This window comes from Diceros bicornis, chromosome 25 (assembly GCF_020826845.1).
Source record: "Diceros bicornis minor isolate mBicDic1 chromosome 25, mDicBic1.mat.cur, whole genome shotgun sequence".
Lineage (NCBI taxonomy): Eukaryota > Metazoa > Chordata > Mammalia > Perissodactyla > Rhinocerotidae > Diceros > Diceros bicornis.
In genome coordinates, this window is record NC_080764.1 from 27,605,705 (window position 1) to 27,631,028 (window position 25,324).

Genomic DNA, 25,324 nt, shown 5'->3' on the forward strand with positions numbered 1-25,324 from the left:
AAACTGCATGAGACCCCCGTATCACCCAGCATGCTTGTACCAGTACCCCTCCCTTAGGCTGTATGGTCATATAAGGGGTCATATGTGACTAGTTAAGGGAAGAGAAGAAAGCTCAAGCTTGATTATGAATGGGTTGGCTTGGTATGTGGGTGGAAGCTGAAAAATGGATGGCAGCACATTACAGCCACAATCAGTGATGTCCCTAAAAGACAACGGAGAGGGAAAAGCTTCCTAATGGGCAGAGATTCAAGCAGTATAGCTGGTCATCCACTTTGTGTGGAAGAAGAAGTGACCTGTGATGAGAATTTATACAAATGCCTGGGCGGTGGCAAAGACCTGGCCAGCTGGTCAGAATTTTGACAGAAAAGACTGGAAGACTGGAGACAAGGAGGTCTGGAGCAGAGGCATGTGAACAGATCAGAGTGAGCACAAACGATGAAGATTTTTGTATCACATTTTCATTCTGACCAGTAAGCATCAACCATGGACAAGGACAGAACAACCAAGTAGACGAAAAGGCTCTATCAGCTGATGTTAGCCAGCTTTGTCACGGCACACCCCAGAACTGGCACAACGGGTGTATGAATGGAATGGCCACGTTTGCAGAGACAGAGGCTCACATGAGCCCGAATGCATGAATTCCCACTTACCTAGGCCAATCTAGCTACTTCTGTCTTTGAAGGTCTAACTTGCCAGCAACAGAGACCAATACTGAATCCTTGATTTGGCACTATTACTTGAGGAGATAAACCAGCCACGTGGTAGCAAGTCAACAACAGTGAGCCCTTTCCATTCTAGAGTGACCAGTGGTTCATCCTCACAGGGATAAATACCAATGATGGATCTAAGTTTGCCTTTTTTGCCTGCAGAGCCTCAGCCATACCACTACCTAGGAGCTTAAAGAAGGCCTGATCCACTGGCATGGGATCTAACTCAACATAGCATCCAAACAGGGGAACCACTTCACAGTAAAGGTGATGTGAGTATGAGCTCATGACCAAGACATCTCCTGGTTGTATCACCTATGGCACTATCCAGAAGTGGCCAGACTGATAGGAGCCTGATAGGCTCCTACCTGCTGAAGGCGCAGCTGAAGTGGCAGTTTAGAGGCAATATTCTGTAAGGTTGGAGCACCACCCTTCAGGTTGCAGTATATACACTAAATCAGAGACCTGAATGGCACCGTCCCAATAGGAAGAATATATGGGTCCAGGAACAAAGGAGAGGGAGCAGAAGTGACCACTTAACATCTCAACAAGTCATTGGGAGATTTTGTGCTTCCTGTTCCCACAACTCTGGGCCTTGCAGGTTTAGAAGTTCTGGTCCCCAAACTTCTAAACCTGGTGCGTTTTTGCCAGGGAACACAAGGGTCCCATTGAACTACAAGCTATGGCTACTGTTTGGGCACTTTGGATTCTGTGTCAAGGCACCAGCAGGCAAGAAGTGGAGTCCCCATCTTGGCAAGAGTAACTGACCTAAATCAACAGGAAGAGGAATGGCTGCTTTCATACAAAGGATGGGAAAAAAATATATGTGGACCCTGCGTGACCCACTTGGAAGTCTCTCGATAATTAATTGGAACCGTGGAAGGACATGTGCAGCACTCCCAGCCTAAGCAGTGTATAATTACCAATAAATACACATTATCATCAGGAATGGGATTTGGGTCATACTTAGGTAAGCCACCAAGACCTGTGGAGGTGACAGGTAAAGGACAATAAAATTTGAAATGGGTAGTGGAGGAGGAGAAAGATGAATAGCAGTTGCTTTGCAGCCCTGAGACCAATTGAGTGATAGGAGTGTAGTTTGTCCCAATAACCTCCTTATTCTAAACTTTCACTCAGGAAGAGGGTTTAGAGGAATCATAGAGGAGCTGCTCCCAGAACATGGGTGGAGAAGTGGATCAGGGTGGTGCAAGGGTTGTTTTATGGTGGCCATGGGATGCACTGCTCAGATCGTCCTTCAACAGAGAACCTGCTGGAAAGACTGGAAAGGAAAAAATAGGATTGAAGAAATCATGAACAGGATAAGAAATAATAGATGCAAATGCTTCTAAAACTGCAGATGGGCCGCCCCGTGGCTTAGCGGTTAGGTGCTCGGGCTCCGCTGCTGGCAGCCTGGGTTTGGATCCCGGGTGCGCACCGACGCACCGCTTCTCCGGCCATGCTGAGGCCGAGTCCCACATACAGCAACTAGAAGAATGTGCAGCTATGACATACAACTATCTACTGGGGCTTTGGGATAAATAAATAAATAAATAAAATTATTAAAACTGCAGAAATATCAGGAGTGATACTTAAGAAGAAGATGAAGCAGATGATGAAGATGAAGGAATCAAAAAGGAATCCTTTGACAAAATGCCTCTAGCAGCAATTACAAACATTAGTCCACCACCAAATGTCAAGATACAAATTAAAAATAATACCAAGAAAATTCCTCCCGAGCTGGCCTATTCAGAAGCAGGTATTGGCCAAATAAATAAATAAACTAGTACAGCATTTGTTAATGGTGATATGAAGGTTTTCAAACAAAACAATGTGACTCTCCGCCTATAACTCAGGCAAAGGGTTGCAGACGATCAGCTAAAAAAATGGTTAGCTGTAACGCTAAAACTGTGAAGGCAAATGAAGCTAACAGTGCAGTGGGACTCTCAAAGAGTCTGAACAGGAAACCACAGGGGTGGATCTGTGATAAGATTATTGATACTGTAGGCCAGATGGTGCCACCTCTGTTAAGTGCTGATGCTATCCCTTTTGACGACCGTAAGCAAAACTTCAAAGATATCGGGTTTCCTCAAAGTTCGCAAATGGCTTTTCAGATCAAAAGTAGAAACAAACCTGTTGCAAATCAGAAATGTGAATTCTCATGCAGCCTGAAAAGTTAATTCATCTTGTTTTCCACACTGGATCTCAACTTTAAAGGCTTGCCTCCCAAAAATTTATTCTGTATCCAACTTTAACCTGGCAAAAAGAAAAAAGGGAAAGCATCACTTTGGCACATCTCAGAAGATGTTTTTGTTTATATCATCTTCTTCTCTTGTTTTATAGGCAAAGGTTTCTGAGTCAAGTGTCATTTTTCTTCTCTTAAAGAAAAAGAGAGAGAAAGAGAGAGAACCCACTATGAGGATTGTAGTTAGCTGACAGTCTTCTAGTGCCACACCTTGGGAATTCACCACAGCATTTATGCTATAGCCTTACCCTCCCTGAACTGCTCCCCACCAATGGCTGAGCACAGCAGGGGTACTAGAGCCAGGCCATGCTTGCCCAGATTGGGACCCCCTCAAATGGGCAGTCTTTGCTCTGAGGATCCCTATTGGCTTGGCCAAGACTTTCTTGGAGCTTTATGGCAGCCTGAGGCTCTTCCTGCTTAACCTTGCTTCTTTCTCTCCTTTCATAGATAGTAGAGCTGCATCAGTCTGAAGGCACTCCTGGCCTACTGCATCCTATCTCCTTTATTCTTAACAGCCATTTCCTCCAATAAACCTCTTGCACATCTAATTTTGTCTTAGTGTCTGATTTTCCAAGGACCTGAACTGACCAAAGTCCCATGTACTATAGGATGTTTAGCATCCCTGGCCTCACCCACAGGTGCTGGTAGCACTGTCCCCCAATCTTGAGGCAACTAATGACACCTCCACAGATTGCAAAAATGCTTCCATTGAGAACCACTCACTTAGAGCATAATCATCAAGATCACAAAATTTTAGAGCTGGAAGAGCTCTTACAGATAAAAACATTGAGAAAAGTTTAATACTTCCTCTATTTCTTTTCTCCCTCTCCTACAGTGCCTTCACCATCTTTTATTCTCTAATTCTTATACCGCAACTGAAATTGATAAACTTGAATAGTGGATTATAAGAATCAAAGAGGCTAGACAGCCTCAGAATTTAGAGAAAAATTTAGGAAGTGATCACCTTCTGAAACTGAAGCTAGGAAAAAAAGAATCAGTTATGATAGATGAAATTAGCTACCTGTATAATAACCCACTCTTGGAATTGGCTGCAAGTGTATTGCTTTTGTCATTAGTGTGCTTTCCAAGTTTCCATGAAGTCAAAGGCTATAATCTCAGGGAGACACTCTTGGAATGTGGAGGTATTGTGGAGTAATCAGTAGTAGGTAGCATTGTCTAAAAAAGGTCCAAGAATTTTAGTTTAGTTGACTGATAAATTTGTAGCAGAGATCATTTTTCACTTTTAATTCAATAAATATTCATCTAATATAATTATTGATTGCCTACTATCTCCCAAGCATTATATTAAGCATAGAGCATACAATGGTAAGCCAGACATGATCCTTCCCCTCAAAGAGCTTATTATCTGGAGCATGCATTCTCCATGGGGCAAAAAACATTAGATATTACAACGGTTTGTGGCCCTCCAAAGAGCCACAGTACATAAATACAGGATATCTGTGGTTTAAGATCTTAGGGGGCAGGAGGAGCAATTAGGAAAAAAAGTGTCTAAAATGGCTTCTTAGGAGGTCAATCAGTAAACTAAGGTTGAGAAACCTGATCTAGAGGAGGAAAAAGAGAAAAAAATGAAGAGGATGAAAGAAAGAGAACAGGCAGGAAAAGAAAAGAAGATGGGCTGGCCTGATGCTGTAGCGCTTAAGTTCACACACTCAGCTTTGGCAGCCTGGGGTTCGCCGGTTTGGATCCTGGGCGCGGACCTATGCACCACTCATCAAGCCATGCTGAGGCGGTGTCCCACATAGAGAAACTAGAAGGATGTACCACTATGACATACAACTATCTACTGGGGCTTTGAGGGGAAAAAAAAAAGGAAAAAAGGAAGAAGATTGGCAACAGATGTTAGCTCAGGGCCAATCTTCCTAAAAAAAAAAAAGAAAGAAAGAAAAGTAGAATGATGAAAGAGAAATAGGAAAGCAGGAGAGGAGAGATGAGAAAAGGAGAAGGTATGTGAAATTTTAAGAAGACAAAAATAGTTTTGTCTACCATTGAGCCAGATGACATACAACTTTTTTTCCTTAACATTCCAAAATACAAGCTTATTTCTCTTACATTATTTCTAGCTCTGGCAACAAAGTATTAAATGTGAAAAGCAATACTGGAATTCCTGCTTTTTATTACAAGAATTCCCATATCCTAGAGCATTCTTTTCTTGCTTAAATACTCCAAATGTCCTCACTTTTTCTCATTTAAAATTTAAACTTGTAAAACAATTTCCTATTAGGTGCCTAAGGACTCCATTATTTCACTTACTTGTAACTTGAACTTTGGTAGCTCTACAATATTGAAGCCTTCAGTTTTACAGCAATTATTTCTTTCATTTATCTGCATAGTAGACAAACCCATTTGTTGCTGTTTCATAGCTTACCAAGCTTTTCTGCATAGGATTTATACCTCAGGACCGTATACTTTCCTACGCTCTGAGTATGGGTGCACCTGGCAACCTCCTGATTAGATTTCTCAGGTATCTTGATTCCAGGAAGAAAGTGACCTTGCTAGCAGACATTGGTATTTCAGTTAATAGAAAAGTATCATCTTTATTAGCACTTTTAAATACATATTTTATTGTGGTATAATTAACATAGAATAAAACGCACAATCTTAGATGTTCATTTTTTAAAAACTTTTTTTAGAGCAGTTTTAGGTTTATAACAAAATTGAGATGAAGGTACAGAGATTTCTCATATACCCCTGCACACATGCATATCCTTCCCCATTATCAACATCATTCACCAGAATGGTACATTTTTTACCAACGATGAACCGACATTGACACATCATAATCACCCAAAGTCCATACTTTACTTTAGGGTTCACTCTTGGTGTTGTACATTCTATGGGTTTGGACAAATGTATAATGCCATATACCCATCATTATAACATCATACAGAATATTTTCACTACCCTAAAAATCCTCTGTGCTCTGCCTATTCATCTCTCCCACCCCCACCCCTAACCTGGCAACCGCTGATCTTTTTAACATCTCCATAGTTTTGCCTTTTCTAGAACGTCCTATATTTGGATTGCTACAGCCTTTTCAGGTTGGCTTCTTTCACCTAGTAAATATGCACTTACGGTTTCTCCATGTCTTTTCACGGCTTGATAGTTCATGTCTTTTTAGTGCTGAATAATGTTCCATTGTCTTGACGTAACACAGTTTATCAATTCACCTGCTGAAGGATATCTTGGTTGCTTCCAAGTTTTGGCAATTATGAATAAAGCGGCTAGAAACATCCATGTACAGGTTTTTTTTTTTTTTTGAGGAAGATTAGCCCTGAGCTAACATCCGATGCCAATCCTCCTCTTTTTGCTGAGGAAGACTGGCCCTGGGCTAATATCCATGCCCATCTTCCTCTACTTTATATGAGAGGCTGCCACAGCATGGCTTGACAAGCGGTGCATTGGTGCCTGCCCGGGATCTGAACCTGCGAACCCCGGGCCACCGCAGTGCAGTGTGCCCACTTAACCGCTGCGCCACCAGGCCAGCCCCCATGTACAGGTTTTTATATGAACATGAGTTTTCAACTCCTTTGAGTAAATACCAAGGAGTGCAATTGCTGGATCACATGGTAAGAGTATGTTTAGTTTTGTAAGAAACTGCCAAACAGTCTTCCAAAGAAGCTGTACCATTTTGCATTCCCACCAGCAATGAATGCGAGTTTCTGTTGCTCCACATCCTTGTCAGCATTTGGTCTTGTCAGTATTCTGGATTTTGGCCATTCTAATAGGTGTGTAGTGGTGTCTCGTTGTTTTAGTTTGCATTTCCCTGATGACGTATGATGTGGAGGATCTTTTCATATGTTTATTTGCCATCTGTATATCTTCTTTGGTGAGGTATCTGTTAAGGTCTTTGACCCATTTTTTAATCAGGTTGTTTATTTTCTTATTATTGAGTTTTAAGAGTTCTTTGTATATTTTGGATAACAGTCCTTTATGAGATGTGTCTTTTGTATGAGATGTGTCTTTTGAAAATATTTTCTCCCAGTCCACGGCTTGTCTTCTAATTCTCTTGACATTGTCTTTGACAGAGCATAATTTTTAATTTTATTGAAGTCCAACTTACCAATTATCTCTTTCATGAATGATGTCTTTGGTGTTGTATCTAAAAAAGCATCATCATACCCAAGGTCATCTAGGTTTTCTCCTGTTCTCTTCTAGGATTTTATAGTTTTGCATTTTACATTTAAGTCTATGATCTATTTTGAGTTAATTTTTGTGAAGGGTATAAGGTCTGTGTCTAGATTCATAATTTTGTATGTGGATGTCCAGTTTGTTCTAGCAGCATTTGTTGAAGTGACTGTCTTTGCTCCATTGTATTGCCTTTGCTCCTTTGTCAAAGATCAGTTTATATTTATGGGGGTCTATTTCTAGGCTCTCTATTCTGCACCATTGATCTATTTGTCTATTATTTTGCTAATACTACACTGTCTTGATTACTGTAGCTTTATAGTAAGTCTTAAAGTCGGGTAGCATCAGTCCTCCAACTTTGTTCTTCTCATTCATTCATTTTGATGAGTTTAACAACTGTATATAGCTGTGTAACCACCACTCCAAACAAAATATAGAACTTTTCCATCACCCCAGAAATTTCCCTTGTCTCCTTCTTGTCATTGTAGTCTATAACCACTTTTGGATTTCTAAAACCAGATTAGTATTGTCTTTCCTGGATTTCATAGAAATAGAACCATTCAGCAATACTGTATTGTGCCTGGCTTCTTCTGTTTATCAAAATATCCATGAGATTTACCCATGTTGTTAGGTATATTGGCAGTTCCTTTTTATTGCTGAGTTGTATTCCATCATATAAATCTATAATTTGCTTATCTGTGCTCCTGTTGATGTATATTTAGGTGTTTTCCAGTTTTTAGTTATTATGAAGAAGGTTGCTCTAAACATTCTTTGTATGTCTTTTCGTGAACTTATATTTTCATTTCTCTTTGGTAACTAAGAGTGAAATTGCTGGGTCATGAATAGGGTAGATGAATGTTTAACTATAAACAAATTGCCAAGCAGTTTTCCAAAGTGACTGTACTATTTTACACTCACACCAGCAATGTATGAGTTCCAGCTGCTTTAATATTTGTGTTATTATTAGACTTTTTGATTTTAGCCACTTTAGTGCATGTGAAATGGAATCACATTGTGGCTTTAATTTGCATTTCCTTGATGACTAAAGATAGTGAGCACCTTTTCATGTGCTATTAGCCATTTGTATATCTCATGAAGGGTCTGTTCAAGTCTTTGCTACTATTTTTTTGTTTAAAAATTTTTTTATTGAGATATAATTGACATATAACATTATATTAGTTTCAGGTGTACAACATGATTCAATATTTATACATATTGTGAAATGATCACCACAATAAGTCTAGTTAACATCCATCACCATACATAGTTACAAAAATTTTTTTCTTTGTGATGAGGACTTTTAAGATTTACTCTCCTAGCAACTTTCAAATATGCAGTACAGTATTATTAACTATAGTCACCATGTGTGTCTGCCCATTTTTACTCAGATTGTTTTTTTTGCTATTGAGTTGTATGAATTCTTTATATATTTTGGATATTAACCCCTTATCAGATACATGATTTGCAAATATTTTCTTCCATTTGGTAGGTTGCCTTTTCATCTTGTTGATGGCTTCTTTTGCTGTGCAGAAGCTTTTTAGTTTGATGTAGTCCCACTTGTTTATTTTTGCTTTCATTGTCTTTGCTTTTTGTGTTAAGTCCAAAAAATCATCACCAAGACTGATGTTAAGGAGCTTACCACCTATGTTTTCTTCTACGAGTTTTATGGTTTCAGGTCTTACATTCAAGTCTTTAATCCATTTTGACTTAGTTTCTGTGTATGGTGTAAGATAGTGGTCCAGTTTCATTCTTTTGCATGTGGCTGTCCAATTTTCCCAACACCCTTTATTGAAGAGACTGTCCTTTCTCCATTGTGTATTCTTGGCTCCTTTGTCATAAATTAATTGACCATTTAAGTGTGGGTTTATTTCTGGGCTCTCCATTCTGTTTCATTGATTTCTATGTCTGTTTTTACGTTAATTCCATACTTTTTTGATTACTACAGCTTTGTAATATAGTTTGAAATCAGGGAGTATGATGCCTCAGGCTTTGTTCTTCTTTCTCAAGATTGCTTTGTCTATTCAGAATCTTCTGTGGTTCCATACAAATTTTAGGATTATTTGTTCTATTTCTGTGAAAAATGCCATTGGAATTTTGATAGGGATTGCACTGAATGTGTAGATTGCTTTGGGTAGTATGGACATTTTAACAATATTAATTCTTCCATTCCATAAGCATGGAATATCTATTTATTTGTGTCTTCTTCAATTTCTTTCATCAATGTCTTATAGTTTTCAGTGTATAGGTCTTTAACCTCCTTGGTTAAATTTATTCCTAGGTATTTTATTCTTCTTGATGCAATTATAAATGGGATTGTTTTCTTAGTTTCTTTTATAGTTTGTTACTAGCGTATAGGAATGCAATAGATTTTTGTATATTTATTTTGTATCCTATTACTTTACTGAATTCATTTAGTAGTTCTAACCAGTTTCGGCAGAGTCTTTAGGGTTTTCTATAGATAATACTATAAATTGATTAATATTAATTTATTATTGTTAATTATATATATTGTATAATTTTCTTGCCTAATTGCTCTGGGTAGGGCTTCCAATACTATGTTGAATAAAAGTGGCAAGAGTGGGCATCATTGTCTTGTTCTTGATCTTGGAGGGAAAGTTTTCAGCTTTTCACTGTTGAGTATTATGTTAGCTGTGGGTTTGTCATATATGGCCTTTATTATGTTAAGGTACTTTCCCTCTATACTGACTTTGTTGAGATGCTATTATCTTAAGTGAGTTATTGTTCATAACTTAATTGTGTGTGTGTGTGTGTGAGGAGATCAGCCCTGTGCTAACATCTGCCAATCCTCCTCTTTTTTTGCTGAGGACGACTGGCCCTGGGCTAACATCCATGCCCATCCTCCTCCACTTTACATGGGATGCCGCCACAGCCTGGCCTGCCAAGTAGTGTGTCAGTGTGCACCCGGGATCCGAACCAGCAAACCCTGGGCCGCCACAGCGGAGCGCGCGCACTTAACTGCTTGCACCACCAGGCCAGCCCATAACTTAATTTTTATTGTTAATTTGTTGGAGTTCTGTATGTATTCTTGATACAAGTCCTTTGCTACATAGGTGTGGTGAATATTTCCCAGTCTGTTGCACAATGTTGTCTTTGAAGAATAGAAATTTAAATTTTGATGAAGTCCAATTTGTCAAATTTTTCTTTTTACGATTAGTGCCTTTTGTGTCTCATGCAAGAAATATTTGCCTACTCCAAAGCTATAAAAATGCTCTTCTGTGTTTTTTCCCAGACGTTTTATGGATCTGGGTTTTACGTTAGGCCTATGAGCCATCTTTAATTAATTTTTGTGTGTGGAATGAAATAGGGCTGAAGTTCATTTTTTTAAATAGATATCCAGGTGTTTTAGCAATATTTGTTTGAAAAATACTTTTCTTTCACTGTTTAATTGCTTTGGTGCCTTAGTTAAAAAATGAAATGACTGTATATGTCTGGGTATTTCTAGACTAGAATCTTTTTATGTACTAGTCTATCCTTATGCAAATAACACACTGTCTTGCTTACTTTAACTTTATAGAAGTTTTGAAATCAGGCTGTGTAAGTCTTCCAATTATGTTCGTTTTTAAAGATTGTTTTGGCTATTCTAGGTCCTTCACCTTTTTAGGTAAAGTTTAAAATTATTTTGTCTGTCTTAAAAAAAGCCTGCTTGAATTTTGATAGGGATTGGGTTGAATCTACAAATCAATTTAGAACAATGGACAGCTTAATGATAAGAGTTTTCCCATTCATGAATATGACATATTTCTCCATTTATTTAAGTCTTTAATTTCCTTCAGCTATGTTTTGTGGTTTTCAATACAGAGCTTCATCTTTTGTTAAGTTTATTCCCAGGTTTCTCATGTTTTTGGATACATTATAAATGGTGTTGTTTTCATTTCTCAGTTGTTTGTTGCTAGTATATAGAACTAATTTTTCAATATTGACCCTGTATCCTGTGACTTGCTAAATTATTAGTTCTAGTAGCTCTTTTGTATACTCCCTATGCTTTTCTATGTATTCAATTACATTGTCTGTGAATACACTTTTCTTTCTTTCCAATGTAGTCTGTGAATAGTTTTACTTATTTTTTTCCAATTTTTTATTGATATAATCCATATGCCATAAAACTCACTCTTTTCAAATGTATAATTTAGTGGTTTTTAGTATATTTACAAAGCTGTGCAACCATCATATCTAATTTCAGAATATTTTCATCACTCCAAATATAAACCTTGTACTCAGTAGCAGTTAGTCTCCCTTGTCCCTATCCCCAGCCCCTGACAACTACTAATCTACTTTCTTTCCCTATGGATTTGCCTATTGTGGATATTTCATATAAATGGAATCATACAATATGTGGCTTCCATTGAGCATATAGTGTATTCAAGGTTCCACAGGTGGTAGCATGAATCAGTACTTCATTCCTTTTTATGGCTGAGTAATATTCCACAGGATAGATATACCACATTTTGTTTATTTATTCATTAGCTGATTGGCATTTGGGTTGTTTCTACCTTTTGGTTAATATGAATAATGTTGTTATGAATATTTGTGTACAAATTTTTGTGTGAACGTGTTTTCAGTTCATGTAGGTATACACCTAGGAGTGGAATTGCTGGGTCATATGGCAACTCTATGTTTAACCTCTTGAGGAACTGCCAAACTATTCCCAAAGCACAATTGTACATTCCCACCACTGGGGTACGAGGGTTCCAATTTCTCCACATCTTCACTAACACTTGTTATTGTCCATCTTTTTGCTTTATAGCAAAAATATATACCCATCCTAATGGGTATAAAGTGGTATCTCATTGTGGTCTTGATTTGCATTTCCCTAATGATGAAGTATGTTGATCATTTTCTCATGTTTATTGGCCATTTGTATATCTTCTTTGGAGAAATTTCTATTTAAATCCTTAGTCCACTTTTAAATTGGTTTGTCTTTTTATTGTTGAATTGTAAGAGTTCTTTCTATATCTTGAATACAAGTCCCTTATCAGATATATGATTTTCAGATATTTTCTCCCCTTCTGTAGGTTGTCTTTTTACTTTCTTGATAGTGTTCTTTAAGCACAAAAGTTTTTAATTTTGATAAAGTAAAATTTATCTGTTTTTTCCTTTGGTTGTTTGTGCCTTTTGTGTCATGTCTAAGAAACCATTGCCTAATACAATTGCCATGATTTATAGCTATGTTGTTTGGTTCCTTTTTTTTGTTTGATGAGGAAGATCAGCTCGGAGCTAACATCTGTTGCCAATCTCCCCCGCCCCCTTTTTTTTTTCTCTTAAGATTGGCCCTGAGCTAACATACGTGCCAATCTTCCTCTAGTTTGTATGTGGGTCGCTGCCACAGCATGGCTTGATGAGTGGTGTAGGTCCATGCCTTGGATCTGAATCAGCGAACGCTGGGCCACCGAAGCAGAGTGTGAACTTAACCACTATGCCACCAGGCCAGCCCCTATGGCTAAGTTTTTTCCTAAGAGTTTTACAGTTTTAGCTCTTCCATTTGGATCTTTGATTCATCTTAACATTTTTATGGTGTGAGGTAGGGATCCAAGTTCATTCTTTTCCATGTGGATATCCAGTTTTTCCACCACCATTTATTGAAAAGACCATTATTTCCCCCATTGAATTGTCTTGTCACCTTCGTCAAAAGTTAACTGACCATAAATGTAAGGGTTTATTTCTCTGAATTATATTCCACTGATCTATATATACATCTATGTTTCTGGCAGTACAGCACTGTCCTGATTACTGCAGTTTTAAGTTTTGAAATCAGGAAGTCCAAGTCTTTCCAATATTTATGCTCTTTCTTATTGTTTTATTGCATTAAGACTTTCAAGATAACCCTGAATAGAAGTGGCGAGAGCAGATATTCTTGTCTTATGTTGTTCCTGACCTTATGGGAAAAAGATGTAATATTTCATCATCATGTTTTTCAAACATGATGTTACCATATTGAAGAAGTTCCCTTCTATTCCTAGTTTGCTGAGTTTTTAACATGAATGGGTTTCAACTGTCAAATGCTTTTTCTGCATTTATTGAGACTATCATTTTTTTTCTCTTCCATTCTCTTAATGTGGTGAATTACACTGACTTTTCCATGTTAAATCTCACTTTCCTTGGCCATGGTATCTTATCCTCTATATTGCAAGGTTTGAATTGCCAATATTTCATTAAGAATTTTTAATCTATATTCATGAGGGATGTTGGTTTGTAATTTTCTCGTAAAATGTCCTTGTCAAGTTTTGGTATCAGGATTATGTTGGCCTCATAAAATGAGTTTGGAAGTGTTTCTTCCTGCTCTATTTTCTGAAATAGCATAGGATTGGCATTTTACATGCTTTCAGTGTCTGATAAAATTTACTGGTGAAGCCATCTGGGCCTGGAGTTTTCTTTGTGGGAAGGTTTTTGATTACAAATTCAATTTCTTTAATAGATAGTGGGCTATTTAGATTTTCTTTTCCTTCTTGTGTCAGTTTTTTGTATTTTTTCAGGAATTTGTCCATTTCACTTAAGTTGTTGAATTTATTGCATAAAGTTGTTGAACCTATCCTTTTAATATCTGTATAATTCTATTAGCATTTTGGCTACATTAAAATTAAAACTTTTGTACACAAAAATAAAGTAGATGACAAATGTTGAATCAGGGGAGGGGGCTGGTCCCATGGCCTAGTGGTTAAGTTTGGCACCTTCCGCCTAGGCAGCCCAGGTTCATGGGTTCAGATCCCGGGCACGGACCTACACCACTTGTCATCCATGCTGTTGTGGCAATCCACATATAAAACAGAGGAAGACTGGCAGAGATGTTAGCTCAGGGCTAATCTTCCTCAGGCAAAAAAAGAGGAGGACTGGCAACAGATGTTAGCTCAGGGCTAATCTTCCTCAGCAAAAAAAAAAAAAAAAAGAATCAGGGGGAAATACATATGGCAGGAAAGGGTGTGTGTGTGTGTGTGTGTGCGCGTGTGTGTGTGTCTGTGTGTGTGTATATACACACAGACACACACTCAGTGAAGGCACTTATGTTCTTTCTAGAAGCACCTTTAATTTAAAAAACGGCAGTTAGGAACATCCTTGTGAATCTGTTTTCTTTTTTTTATTTTCCTTAAAGAGAATGACTAGGAAATGAGATTGTCGGGGCAAAGGCTAATGCTTATGTTAAATTTCGGTAAATAAGGTTGTACCAATTTCAACTTCACACCAATAGCGCACAACAGTAATTGTATCCCCATATCTCTATCTGCACCGATAGACAAAAAGAATCTGTTTGAAAGTTGAACATCTCATTTGTTTCTTTTTCTTGTTTGTTTACGAATGTCCTATTGATACCCTTTGCCAATTTTATTTATTGTGGTATTGTTTTAAAATTGATATGCTATGAGCCTTTTTGATATTAGGAATATTTTTCCATCTTTTTCCACGATACAAATTTATTTTCCACTGGTTCATTAGCTGTGTTCTAATTTTGTGTGCAGAAGACTACGATCTTTACGAGGCTGATTTTTACCATTTTTTTCTTTTATGGTTTCTGGTTCTTGTCTCATACTTAGGGCCTTTCTCAGCTCAAGATTATAAAGATACCTCCATTTTCTTGTAGTATTTTTATTGTTTTAGTTTTTACATTTAAACTCTCGATTCATCTGGTATTTATTTGAGAAATGAGATAGATGTAAAGCTGTCCCCTATAGTTAGTCATTTCTCAGATAATCTTGTTCCCACTGACCAATGATTTGTAACATAGAGTTTACTGATCACCACTGAGACTTCTAGAGTCAGACTGCTTCGTTTCAACACTTACCAGTAAAGGCTCTGGCAGGTAACGTTGTAAAATCGAGATAGTAACTGCACCTATCTTACAAAAGGTTCAATAACATCACCTGAAAAAGTGCTGCAGTACTTGACACTAAGTGCTCAGCAAATGTAAGCTACTATTATTATATTAAACACTCATACGTACACAGCAGTTTATTTCTGGATTCTATATTCTGCTCACTGATACATCTCCCACATCTATGTGATCCATCCATTAACACTCCATTACCCAACTCACTGTCCCATCTAAGGGCTCCTCTTTCCTCATTTCAACAAAAAGGTCACATCTGCCTTTCTGGTCATAACTAGAGCCCGAAAATGTTAACCCTGGGGGTAAAAATAAGCTGTGCTTCACAATATAGTGAGAATCAAAACCCAGACCAAGGCACTGAACAGACGCTGGGGGAAGGGAGGGTGCCTATTTCTTCTACCACCTTCTCTGAAAGGCTGAAGCCCTATCTGATTTCAGCTTTTGGCATACAACTGAGGTTGTCAAAAGCGAGTCCCTTTTCTTCCAACCCTAGTTTACAAGCTGAAGACGAACAGTTCACCACGCGACCCGCAGTGGGCCCTGAACTTGCGGTAGCGACGCGATGAGATGGAGCAGCAGGCGCGGGGGCGGGGAGGGAGTCGCTCCCGGGCCCTGGTCCCGCCCTGGCCGTTTCCTCGTGGCAGCGGAGCCGACTCTCCACTCGCGGGGTGACGCCTCAAGGCCGACGTGGTAGGCAGGAGACTTCGGGACACATGACATCTGCACGGTCGGGCACGACGGCAGATGGGGGTGGCGGCAGGACCAGCATCGGGGCCCTCAGAGCAGAAAAGTGTGGGAAGAGCCGGCAGAGGGAAGGAGAAGCGCGAAATGGGACACTGCGTTAGCAGGAGGCGGGGGAGATGAGCTTCCCGCTCACCCACGCGCGTCACTCTGGCTCCTCGGAGCAAGGGCCCGGTCCTGGGTTTCCCGTTCCCTTCGGCTCAAGGGACCTCCGCGTCCCCTCAATATCCTGTCGGAGCGCCACCAGGGCCTCCGCGTTCCCGCGGGCATCGGCCCCCGCTCCCGCCTCGGCTCGCTCGCCTCCTCCCTCTAACGGCCTCCCGCCGCTGCCGGCGTCCGCGGCGCCGGTGACGTCGGCGTGGGGGGTGGGACTTCCTGCTTCGCGTGCCCTTAGGTCTCGCGGCTGAGTCCGCTCCGCGGGGCTTGAGGGGCGGCGGGCTGTGGGTGGCTTCGGGGCCGGGGGTGGGCGCCGGCTGGCCCCGCACCCCTGAGAAGGCCAGTGTCCCGAGGAGGAGCGGGGCTCTTCTGCAGCGCGGAGCTCTGTGGGGATACCTCAGCTTGCCCCGGGCTCGGGAGTCCAGGGGCGCGCTCGGCCCCGCTCCTCCGCCAGCTCCTCCTCCTCCTCAGCCCCTGCCGCGAGCGGTGCCGGGACCGCGCCAGGCGTGGCGGGCTGGGCCAGCGCCCCACGTGTGGGACGGGCTTCTTTAGCTCCAATGCCCCCGCGAGGAGAGTTCAGTGGGTGCCGGTGGTTGGAGCCGTGGAGGTGTCCCCCGGTGGCGAGTGCGGCCAGAACACCGGTCACTAAGTTTTCTGTGCGCACCTTGCAAGGACCGTGTGTGAGTCTGGTACGTAACCTCTCTTTATGGGGACGCTGTCTTGTCCATAGTTTGCAGTACTCTCTTTTTTTTTTTTTCCTTCGCAACTTGCCCTTTAATTCTTTTTTGTTATTTTTCTTGTAATGTAATGGGAACGGGTGTTAGAAAAGGAGGCTGTTCGGTAGCCAATGAAATGCAGGTGAAACTCTGCGTGGAGCTTTTTGATGCACTCCTGTGTGCTGGTGGTGTAGCTAGTTTAGTAACTGGCTATATGTGTGGTACCTCCAGTTTAATTTGTGATGAAAGAGCTGTGCTACCATTTTCCTTGACCCAGAAGAACTTTAATAGTGATGTTGGCTTTCATTACAGAGATAACGTCTAGAATATGTAAATGAATGCCGGGCTTAAATGGACGCTTTGATAAATCCTTAGTGTCCAGCTTTTGACAGTAATAAATGGGCACTTAGCTCTTAAAAGTGCCCACTGCCAAGTATTTTAAAAGCCTTTGGTCACATGAGTTGTAATGATGAAACTATTTGAATAAACTCTCAAAGACGTCTAGGATATCAAGAAACTTGCGCTTAACTTCTTATAGATGATGTAGTTCATAATGAGTTCAGGCTAGCGGAGCAAAATACTTGAGTAGATCTAAACTGAGTATGTTGTTAATGCTTCTGTTACCAAGCAACATCTCCATAAACAAGCCTAATATTCAACTAGAATATAATTAAATGTATTTACCCTACAATTATCTGGATTCAGAATTCTCTAAATTCATGGGTTTAGCCTGTAGGTGGGTTACAGTTAATACTCTCCTTTTTTATTGAGGTTTGATTTCAAACTCATTTTGTTTAGAATTATTAGAATGCTTTCAATTTCAGTGTCACACAGGACTTTCCAGAGAGTTGTAAATAGATTTGAGTTACCCTTTGGTTATTTAGGACAGAGTATGTGGGATAGTCCCCTTCCTTTGAGTATTTTCTTTTCTAAACAGGCTATATTCAGGAATTTTTCTCAAATAATAGAGTAATACCAATTTAGGGTTACATAGAGCATTGGAAGATTGAAACACTGAGTTTCCACAGGTGGTTTTTAAGCCTTGGTTTAACCAGTAACCTCACTGTTTCTCCACTCATTGAACCCTTAATGATGTAATTCGCATGGCAGGTAGTTTTCAGAGCACTTTTTCATGATGTTTTGAATGCAGTAACCTTTCGAGTAGGTGAGAAAGTAGATGAGAACATTTTAGACACTGTGAGACTGAATGACTTCTTTGAAATCAAACTATTAGTAATGGGAATTAGAACTTGAAGTTTAATGTTCTTTACATCATGCCCTTACTGTATTGCAAAAGTCTGTAGATTTCACTTTAGTCCACTCCCACTTTTTCTTTCCCATATGCTTATGTTGAAGTAATGAAATATTCAAGAGTTGGACAAGACAAGCAGAGAAGAAGAAAAATCAAGAATGACTCATGTTGCATGATAAAATCCTTAGTAATCAAAAGTCAGCATTTTGTCATGGGAATTTCTAATTCAAGAAGCTTAGAAGAATGAAATCTTAACAGAAAGATTAGTGAATTGTCAGAATTCTTTGTGTTTTCTAGGTACTGTCTCTGCCTAAAGTAAATGAGTTTTATTTTAACTTTGTCATACATAATATATTAGGTTCAGTAAGTAATTTTCTCGAATTGTCTACTTTATATGTACTTTTAGGGAATATGTGTATGTATCTATGTAAAAAATTTCCAGAAGTATTCTTTCTTACTGATTAAAGTTCACATTTTGAACTCTTCAAAATCTCCTCTCACTGCCATTTCAAGTTTATGTTCTTTTTTTATAAGGTTTTTTTTTTTAATTTTTTAATTTATTTATTTTTCCCCCAAAGCCCCAGTAGATAGTTATATGTCATAGCTGCACATCCGTCCAGTTGCTGTATGTGGGACGCGGCCTCAGCATGGCCGGCGAAGCAGTGCGTCGGTGCGCGCCCAGGATCCGAACCAGGGCTGCCGGCAGCGGAGCGTGCGCACTTAACCGCTAAGCCACGGGGCCGGCCCATCAAGTTTATGTTCTTTATAGAAAAGCTCTGCTCTGACCAGACTGGTTTCTTCATTATCCTCTAAACCTACTATGTGCTTTCTCCCTTCCTTACCAGTCTTCATGTCATTCTACCTACCTGACTTGATTTCTTCCCTTCTTTCCTAAAATCTAAATTGTACCTCTATAAGTTCAACTCCACCATGACCTCTGTAGAGGAGGAAAAATTCTTTACCCTTTTAGGGTCTCTAGCGGGACCTAAGAATTAAATTGACATAAAACAGATTAACAGAAGAAAAGCATACAAGTTTTAAAAAATTTTTTACATGTACATGGAGGCTTTCACGGGAGAATGAAGACCTGAAGAAGTGTCCAGAGCAGAAAGCTTTTGTACCATTTAGACAAAGAAACCATAAATTTGTGAAAAATTGACAAGACAAAGGGGTTTGGACTTGGAGTAGTAAATTGTGGAGAAGTGACTAGGGAGATAAGGGCTTCACAAGGTTTGTACAGATTTCTGGGCCTCGATTCCCAGTCTTTGGTGATAAAAATGTCTTCCTTTCTCCTGGTACAAGGACCAGGAGGGCACCTTTCGCGTGGGAGTTTTAGCTCCTTTTTTTTTTTTCCTGCTTTTTTTTTTTTGGTGAGGAGGATTAGCACTGAACTAACATCTGATGCCAATCCTCCCCTTTTTTCTTGAGGAAGATTGACCCTGAGCTAACATCCGTGCCCATCTTCTTCTACTTTATATGGGACACCGCCACAGCATGGCTTGACAAGCGGTGCGTCGGTGTGCACCCGGGATCCGAACCTGTGAACCCGGGGCCGCTGAAGCGGAGCACGCGCACTTAACCGCTTGCGCCACCGGGCCGCCTTCAGGAAGAAAAAGGGGTCAGAGTGCCCCTCTTGGACTTTGCTGTTTCTGAAGTGCTTTCAACTGAAAATAATCAATATACGAAAGAAGCATATTTTGGGGTGGCATGTTCTGAACTCCTTCACCTCTAAAATGCTATACTGTGTATTTGTCAGTCATACTTATTTGATACTTACACTTTATATTGTATTGTTTTATCATTTTTCTGTTTGCCTTATCTTCTTAACTAGATTTTAAGCTCCTTAAGGGCAGGGCACCAGATCTCAGTGAGCTTTATCTTTAGTTTCTTCCAAATAAAAGGTGCTAAATGAATGTTTCTTAGAGATGAGGAATATGCATGTCTGCTTTTTTTTTTTTTTTTTTTTGCTTCTCCCATAGTGTAGTGGAAGTAAAAGAAAATCTGAGAGAGTAACTGAGGGAGGAAGGGCAACTGTAAGCCATAAGAAAGAGGATTAAAGAGAGGATTCATTGGAATCAGAAGGAAAGGTTCTGTTCCTAGAAAGTGTGAATATTTGAGAATTTCCCACGACAGTATCAGCAATAAGGACTCCCTCAGGAATGCTGGCACTACTCCCAAGGGGGCCTGGGGAGTTTGGTCAAGTTCCTGGTTTTTCCTTAGTAGACTCTTAGTTTTAAAAACACGTCTCCCATAGTAAACTCTTAGTTTTAAAAACATGTCTCCCATAGTAAACTCTTAGTTTTAAAAACACGTCTCCCATAGTAAACTCTTAGTTTTAAAAACACGTCTCCCATAGTAAACTCTTAGTTTTAAAAACACGTCTCCCACTCTGGTTCCTCCCTCCCTCCTTCTATCCCTTTCTCCCTGTCTTCCCATTTTACCCTTTTCCATTTTACTTTTTACCAGGTCAAGTCTTAATTTATGAAATTATGTCAGTACTTTCGTATGGCCCTCATAAATTAGCAATTCTGTTAAGTTCTATATTTTTTCATCAGGACTGCCTGTTTGGGTCGTGGAGAGATGACAGACTGTGTAGTCCAGCACTATTTTTTTTTTTTAACCAAGATATAAGCCAGGAAGAAATAAATTAAGGAAGTCAGGAAGTGCCCAGTTACTTGCTTTTTGTATATGGTAACTTCAGATTGCTTTTGGATTAAAATTCATGGAGTTAGGAGGAACCTAAACCTAGCCATTCTCTTTTGGAAAGCTCCTGTCACTCTCAAAATGTCTTTAAATAAATTCTAGGTAATTTTTATAAATTTTTTTTTTACAGCGAAATAAATTTTGCTCTAAATCCTGTGTCTGATGTTCATAACAAAGTTATTTCAGTTAAAGGTATAAAAAAGTGAAGTTGAGTCTCAGAGTACTTTTATAAATCTTGGTTTGATTCAGTTGTTCCTTAGTGAGCTTGCTGTCCTAGCTTCTGAGTTGTTGCCCAGTAACACAATTGCAGTCTAACATAGCAACAATCGAAAACATTAGCATTGGACTATGGGGATTTTCCTGATGAAGTTGCAGTGCCTATCTCTAGTGTTCACATGCAGTCTGTCTTTCTCAGCTGTATCACATTTTGGTTTAAGGCAGACATTTGAGGTATTGTTAAACTTAAAAGGCATACAATATAATTAAGTATATATTTTTTAGAGTACTGGCAAATTATAACTTTTTGCACATTGTTTTTCACCCAGAGATGCATAATAAATATATATTGAATTACAGTATGTGTGAAAAGACTGGTTCAATTAAAGATTATTCTGGGCAGAAAAACTATTAAGTAATAATTAACGTTTGAGTTCTCCACAACTGATATAGCCAGCCAGAGTTGGGGAGGATGAAGTTGAAATGGTTTTTCTCTAAATAACATTTTTATATTACTTCTGGAGGTTCATGGAGAGCTTAGATCAGTAAGCATAAATTAATAGGCACCATGATTTTGTGGGAAGAGAATTGTGATTCCAGAGACCAAGGCTTGACTGAGTTAGTCATTTAACCTTTCTTGGCCTATTTCCTCATTTGAAAAAATAAATTTCTGAAGGTGTCTTTCAGAAATTGTATGCTTCCAATTTAAAGCAAATTTTATTTCTCCTCTTCATTGGTTTAGTTAATATTTGAGTGCCTGTTATGTGTCTTGCACTATGGGAGGTACTGAGGAGATTGTGTATAAGTCATAGTACCAAGTTTCAAGCAGCTCGTTGTCTGGTGGGAGAAATGGATAGTTATTTGTAATATAACATGGGAAGTGCCATAAAGATAAATACGGGTGTGTTCTGGGGGTCTGTAGGAAGGACATCTGACCTAGAACTGCAGACAATGCACTATGATTGAGGAATGCCTTATTAAAATTATGTAAGTGTAATCTGAGAGTGTACAGAGAAGTATTCAACCTGGCCTGGAGGGAGTTAATCAGTCAAGGGAAACTGGGGAGAATTTTCTCTGAATTGGAGAAACGAAGTCAGAAGTCATCAGCAATAGTGGTAGATTCAGGGTGTAGATGAGATTCCTAGGGAGAGCCTGTAGGATCAGAAGAGGGCTGGTGAACATCACATGTATTGGGTAGGTGGAGAGGTGGAGAAAGCATGGGGGAAAACAAGAAAAGGAGAGTCTTGGAAGCCCAGAGAGGAATGCATATCACATTTAGTTTATTGATTAAGTGGAAGTTGTTGGTCAAGAAACATCGTGTAGCACTATAAATGTAAACCCACCTTGACAAAGATGCACTCTACAAAGATCTAAACTTTCAAATGGGGATAGGTCAAGTCTTTGGTTAGCATTATAACATAGAGGAAAGAGTATATATTTTGGAGCTTGGATCCTGGGATAGAAGATTAGAATCTTGGCTCCACTACTTTACTAGCTGCTTGACTTTTTGGACCAGTTAACTTAATTTTGGGGTTCTCATTGTCTTCATGTGTAAAATGATACTTTTTTCACAAGAGTGATATGGATTAAAAGGTATAAGATATGTTGAAATGCTTGACTCAGTCATAGTGGGCACTCTTAAAATGTTAATTTTTATTTGTTTCACTGCTACAGACTGTTCTGAACTAAACACCCTTCTTCCCTCCTTTTCGCCCCCTCCCCATCATATTCTTTTTGTTTTGTTTTGTTTTTTGTTTTTGTGAGGAAGACCAGCCCGGAGCTAATATCCACTGCCAATCCTCCTCTTTTTTGCTGAGCAAGACTGGCCCTGGGCTAACATCCATGCCCATCTTCCTCTACTTTATATGGGACGCCACCACAGCATGGCTTAACAAGCAGTGCGTCAGTGGGCGCCTGGGATCTGAACCGGCGAACCCCGGGCCGCTGCAGTGGGGCACGCGCACTTAACCTCTTGTGCCACTGGTCTGGTCCCTACCCCTTCCCATCATATTCTTTTATCCTTCAGGATCCACCAGAATTCCTGGCTTTTTCTTGATGTCTTCCTATATGGATGATATTCCAAATTTTCTGTAATGAAATGAACGTATTCTTATATCCCTTAGAACTTTCATATTCTTTTATTTTTAACCTTAAGAAGGAAATTCTGGGGCCAGCTCCACGGCTTAGTGGTTAAGTGCGCATGCTCCGCTTCTGGCAGCCCGGCTTCAGATCCCGGGCGCGCACCGACCTACTGCTTGTCGGGCCATGCTGAGGCAGCGTCCCACATACAGCAACTAGCAGGATGTGCATCTATAACATAACAGCTATCTACTGGGGCTTTGGGGAGAAAAAGGGAAAAAACTAAAGGAGGAGGGTTGGCATTAGATGTTGCTCAGGGCTGGTCTTCCTCAGCAAAAAGAGGAGGATTGGCATGGATATTAGCTCAGGGCTGATCTTCCTCATTAAAAAAAAAAAAAAAAAAAAAGGAAATTCTATCACATATTAGAAGTCTGCAGATAGGTGGTTCTAGGATTGTCAAATCAGTGGCTCAATGACATCGTTAAGAACCTGGATTCTTTCTTTTTGCTTGGCCATCCTTTGAGCTTTGCCTTGATACAGCAGTCCAATCATCACATTTTCGAAAGTTCAGAAGAGATAACTTCTCTGTTCTACCCACACCCTTTTAACAGCTTTATTGAGGTATAATTTACATACTATAAAAATCACTCATGTGAGCATACAAGTCAGTGATGTTTAGTAAATATATGGAGTTGTACAACCATCACAAGACACTTCAGGAACATTTTCATTAACCTTCCCTTCCTCAAATTCTCTCAAGCTTGTTTGCAGTCAGTTCAGCTCCCACCGCAGCCAACCACTTATCTGTTTTCTGTCTCTATAAATTTGGGTTTTCTGGGAATTTCATATAAATAGAATGAAAAATATAGTAGTCATTTGCCCCTGGCTTCTTTCACTTAATATTTTTGAGGTTCATCCGTATAGCATATATCAGTATTTTGTTCTTTTTTATTGCTGCATACTATTCTCTTGTATAGATATGCCGTATTTTATTTATCCGTTCATCAGTTGATGGACATTTGGATTGTTTTCACGTTTTGGCAGTTAGGAATAATGCTGCCATGAAGATTTGTATAAGTCTTTGCGTGAACATATGTTTTCATTTCTCTTGGGTAGAGTCCTAGAAGTGAAATTGCTGAGTGGTATGGTAAGCTTAGGGGTATAATATATTTGGTCCCTGGTTGCTGACACCCAGCTCCTAAAACCCTTGGAATTTCCTAAGTGGTAAGGAGTACCTTTTGTTATTCATAATGAGCCCCTTTTGATCACACCTAAGCTTATGCTAATGAGGTGACTTAGGAAGGGTCCCTAGCTAGCCTCAGATAGGGCTGGTCACCAGAAAGAGCAAGTGATGAGAGGGTTGGAACTTATAGCCAGCCTACTCTCTGACCTCTGAGAAGCAGGGAGGGGAACTAGACCTCGATGAAAACTCTTGAACACTGTGATTCCGAGAGCTTCTGAATTGAGCACAGGTGCTCGGAGAGTGGCCCTCCCAGAGAGAGGGCATGGAAACGCTTCACCCCTTCTCCCATACTTTGTACTATACATGTCTTCCATTTGGCTGTTCCTCAGTTGTACCCTTAATAATAAATCAGTAATAGTAAACTATTCTCTTGAGTTCTGTGAGTCATTTTAGCAAATTATCAAACCTGAGGAGGGGGTTATGTGAACCCCTGATTTATAGCCAGTTGGTCAGAAGTGCAGGTGGCAACCTGGGACTTGTGACTGGTATCTGAAGTGGGAGCAGTCATGTGGGACTGAGCCCATAACCTGTCGGGTCTACACTAATTTTGGATAGTTGGTGTCAGAATTGAATTAAATTTTAGGACACTTGGTGTATGGAGAGCTGGAGAAAGTTGGAGAATTGGTTGGTATAAGGAAAAAACTCACACCTTTGGTGTTAGAAGTGTTGTGAATAAACAGTTCAGAGTTTGTTATTAACCTTTTAAGAACCTGCCAAAATGTTTTCAAAAATGACTATACCACTTACATTCCTACCAAAGATGTGCAAAGGTTCCAGTTTCTTCACATCCTCATCAACACTTGGTATCATCTGTCTTTTTGATTATAGCCATTCTACTGGGTGTCTAGTACTATCTCATTGTGATTTTAATTTGCATTTCCTTAAACACGAATGATGTTGAGCTTTTCATGTGCTTATTAGCCATTTATGAGTTTTTGGTGGAATGTCTGTTGAAGTCTTGCCCATTTTTTAGCTCATTTTTTGGTCTTATAATTGAGTTGTAAAAATTCCTTAGATATTCTGGATAAAAGTCTTTTTAGCCAAGAGATATTTACAAAGATTTTCTTCCAGTCTGTGGCTTATTTTTTTGTATCCTTACTGGGGACTTTGAAGTGCAGAAGTTTTTAATGAAGTCTAATTTATCATTTTTCTTTTATGTCTTATGCTTTTGATGTTGTGTTAAAGAACTTTTTGCCTAATCCAAGGTCACAAAGATTTTCTCTTGCGTTTTCTTTTAGCTTCATTTAGGTTTAAGATCCAGATTGAATTAACTTTTGTGTATGGTG

The 25,324-nt window shown here is 39.6% G+C and overlaps 1 protein-coding gene across 4 annotated transcripts in view; it reads left to right on the top strand.

Annotated features, from left to right (window-relative positions):
- The first annotated feature begins 16,104 nt into the window (after positions 1–16,104).
- CEP83 (centrosomal protein 83) overlaps positions 16,105–25,324 on the top strand; it is a 121,152-nt gene continuing 111,932 nt past the window's right edge. For 2 of the 4 annotated variants that reach the window (XM_058568657.1, XM_058568658.1), the window contains exon 1: positions 16,105–16,518. The gene's annotated coding sequence lies outside the window, so the exon portion shown is untranslated. The remainder of the gene's footprint in view (positions 16,519–25,324) is intronic. The other 2 variants (XM_058568654.1, XM_058568653.1) reach the window with 1 other exon arrangement.